The 3,659-nt window shown below is 37.6% G+C and overlaps 1 protein-coding gene across 1 annotated transcript in view; it reads right to left on the reverse strand.

Annotated features, from left to right (window-relative positions):
* Nucleotides 1-3,659, reverse strand: part of ppp1r1b (protein phosphatase 1, regulatory (inhibitor) subunit 1B) — a gene marked incomplete in the record, with an annotated part of 60,966 nt that overhangs the window by 33,160 nt on the left and 24,147 nt on the right. The window contains 1 exon segment of the mRNA XM_024272189.2: nt 2,303-2,466.

A 3,659-nucleotide genomic window follows, 5' to 3' on the forward strand; every position in this document is an offset into this window, starting at 1 on the left:
ACCAAGGTAATTTTAATGTTCAACATAAAGCAAATAAACTAAAAATGCACCTTTGAAATAAGTCAAAAATATTTATAAATTTTAAAAAAGTTATTTAAATTTCCACAAAAAAAATCATCCAATGGGGTAAGAAAATTTGTCTTTCCAAGAATTCTTATTTTTAAGAAAAAGATTCTGACATTTTTTCCTTAAACCAAAAAAAGTTTTGCGATTGAAAAACTTTCCTTATAAGATTATCTTTCTTTCAAGACAGAAAAATATATTTTTTTCTCAAAACAAAACTTATTTTGCTTTCTTATAATTATTTTTTTGCAATGAAGTAAGGTCGAGTCTCAAGTCAAGTCTCAAGTCTCCTCGTGTGACTCAAGTGTGAGTCTAGAGTTCTGATCTCTGGTTGTTACTTCTTCATGTTTATGTTTTGATCAGAATTCTGATCCAAGTTTTTAGATTGAATTCCCTTTTCTTGTGGTGTGAATTGGTTCACAAAGGACAAAACTGCCTATTTTACCTTACAAGAGACCATTTTTATACTACAAAAAATATTACAAAGGAGAATTTTAAGATAAATTAGAAAAGCAAAATGTACATTTCAAGCATTTCCAGCTTCATACCAAAAGAATAAGATATATATTTATAGAGTATGGCGATATGATACGTATCAAGATACGTGTCTCACAATACAATATGTATCGCGATATATCCCAAGACTTTACCAGAAATATTTTCCCTTTTTCTTTAAGATTCTGTAAAAACAAACAAAAACTAAAAACTCAGTGGTATATGTCTCATAACAACAAGAATCGTGAGGCTGACTGAACATTTAACACAAGCTGTTGGCCGGTTTAGACGCTAAAGGAAGCTCATAAATCATTAATTAACTAAAAATCATCTCGTCAGCATTGTAAATCGATACAAGTATCGCCAAATGAAATATCGCGATATTTCACCAAAAATCGATTTTTTCCTACTTATTAGAATTCTAAAAAAAAAAAATGGATTCCGGAAAAGAAAAAACTCAAAAAGTGTTAAGAATATCACAAATTAAAGAACTGAGCATAGAAGCATGATAATATTAATAATAACAATACGTTTTAACACATCTATAGAAACAAATAGGAAGTTTTAAATCTATTATATGTTTTTTTTATCTTTGTTTCCTTCAGGAGTTTAGGTGATTCCAGGTCTATTTTGAATGTTCCTATATTTAATAAGGCGGAGAAAAATGTTTATTTAGATATTTTCTAATTTATTTTAAATATGGGGCCAAATATGATGATGTTTAATGAAAATGTTAGTAATGGTGGTAAAGCATTTTTTAGCTAAATGTAGTTTTTTTTCTAAAAATATTTATATTGGGGGACAAAAACCCAAATAAATGTGTGTTTTCAATTTCTTTTTTTGTGAAATGAGTAGAAATTCTCTCTGATGTTAATGTGTAATTTTAAAAGCAATTTAGATTGCTAGATGTTATTCAGTATTTTTAAATAGAAAGTTTTTTTTTATGTAAGTTGAATTTATGTACAGTAAAATTGTATTTTTTCCTGGGTTTTCTTGCATGAATATTGTATTTTAAGACTGTTCTGATTTCACTTAAAGGGAAAAAGTGTGACAAATCCGGCAGTAATAAATAGATTCCAGTAGATGTCAGTCTTTAGTCACATTTAGCTGGTTTTTTTTTTACTTTCCTCAAACTGAAATTCAGACTGGGGGACTTCCTGAAGAGCCATTTTTGACACCTCTCCTTACTGGATTGAGCTGACCTGAATAAATCCAGCAGACGGAAAACCGTTGGGAAAAAAAGCAAAAATGTGTTTTTAAAGTTGACAAATCAAAGGGGAAAATCTGAAAAAGATTATTTTGTCACAAGAGTTCGGAAATGAATGTGACATCATCCGGGAGAAGGTGCTGGAGGTGTGGCAGGTGGAGCGTTGGGTTCAGACAGAGACAGAGGAGGACATGGTAGTAGGGCAGTGATTAAATTAGCACCCTCTACCCCCTCCAGCCCTTCACTCATAGCATCAATAATGCATGTCCCCTTGTTTCCACTGCCATAATTAATCCTCTCTTACTATAATTAAAAGCCAAAAATCCCACAAGATGGTTCATTGGCCAGGCGAGGGGGTATAGGGTTGGCACGGGAACTGATGGAAAACTCCACAGCTTCACCCAACAGACGTGGAGATTGAGGTTGAATCTGAGGGATTCTCCTCAAATAGGTGTTTTTTTTTATTTTTCTGAATGAGCGAAGAACAGCCAACCCAGAAAGCAAGATGGAAGTGCAAATCTACACGCCAATACTTACAGAGGCTTCCTGCTCCCAGATGAGCTTCATCTCTGCTGCAGCCAAGCCAGACAAGAGGGAGAGGTGGAGCTTTCTGATGCTGCAATTAGGACCACACTGTCTGGGCAAGCGAACCAGATAAATATTTCAGTCCGGAGATCTCCGTGGGTACCTATGGTGGGGGCCTGGCACACCGACAGCACACATACAAACACCCATGCACACAGACAGATACACCGTTTACCGAGGCTGCCAGGATTTTTCAGCTCCCCGCCGCAGATGCCACAATTATCACATCAGTATCACCGGGTAAACTCTGCCAACTTCATTGGTGTAAGGTTTACCGGGTAATATCCACCAGCAGAGGTGGTCTCATGGAACAGTCCCCTTTGTGATATGTGCTCTCCACGCTGGCCTTTTGCCAGCAAGCGGCCCAGCTGGAGGACTAGAGGTCACCTCTGAGCCTCCGTCTCTTCTCCTCTTCCTCAGCATCACCTCCTCGCGGTTTTTAAGCCTCGCTTCAGATGCTCTGGCGGTGCGGGTCCTCCTCACAGCAGGCACGCAGGACGGTGTGCTCCCCGCGGTGCAGGGGGGGGTCACCGTGGTTGTTCTGCACAGCCTCCTCCTCCTGCCCCGCCGCACTCGGCCCCATCTCCACTTGATTTATCGCCTTAAAATACCACTGCACTAATTAGTCAAGTAATTAATTAATAGGCATTTGCATTTGTGCATACGCAATTAGGAGGCTGGAAAGACGAGAGTGCAGATGGGGTCCGGGAGTCTGATCAGGGGGGGATTGTATGTGTGTGTGTATATGTGTGTGTGTCTTGTGTTTGAGCCAACAGAAGTTTGCACTTTTTTTAGAAAGGCAAGTGAAGTACAGGTCATCCCCTCGCATTTCTGACAGTGCGTTTAAAAAAAGAGGCAGGAGTGATGGCAGCAGAGAAGCAGCTTGATCACTTTGAAAGGATGCAGAGAAAAAAGCAGCAATGAAGAATTTGGTGCTTTTTAAGTAGAAGGGTCCACAAACTACGGCCCGTGGACCGGATCTGGCCCACCTCTACATTTGGCCCAGCCCCCCAAACACTATAAGACATAAACAGTGGGTGCTGTTTCGCTGTGGCAACCCTAAAATGGGATAAGCCGAAAGGTGAAGAAGAAGAAGTACTATAAATATACTGTAGCTTATATATATATATATATCTTTATGTAGTCTATGTTTTGTATTAATGAATATATACTATATGCCGCCAACCAAACATATATACAATGTACATAACTATATATGCTATATATGTGTGTACTATATACATAGTTTATATATGTATACATATTTTATTTGTATAGTTTTCATGTATATATATATATTTGTATAGTT

Source organism: Oryzias melastigma, linkage group LG8 (assembly GCF_002922805.2).
Source record: "Oryzias melastigma strain HK-1 linkage group LG8, ASM292280v2, whole genome shotgun sequence".
Taxonomy (NCBI): Eukaryota; Metazoa; Chordata; class Actinopteri; order Beloniformes; family Adrianichthyidae; genus Oryzias; species Oryzias melastigma.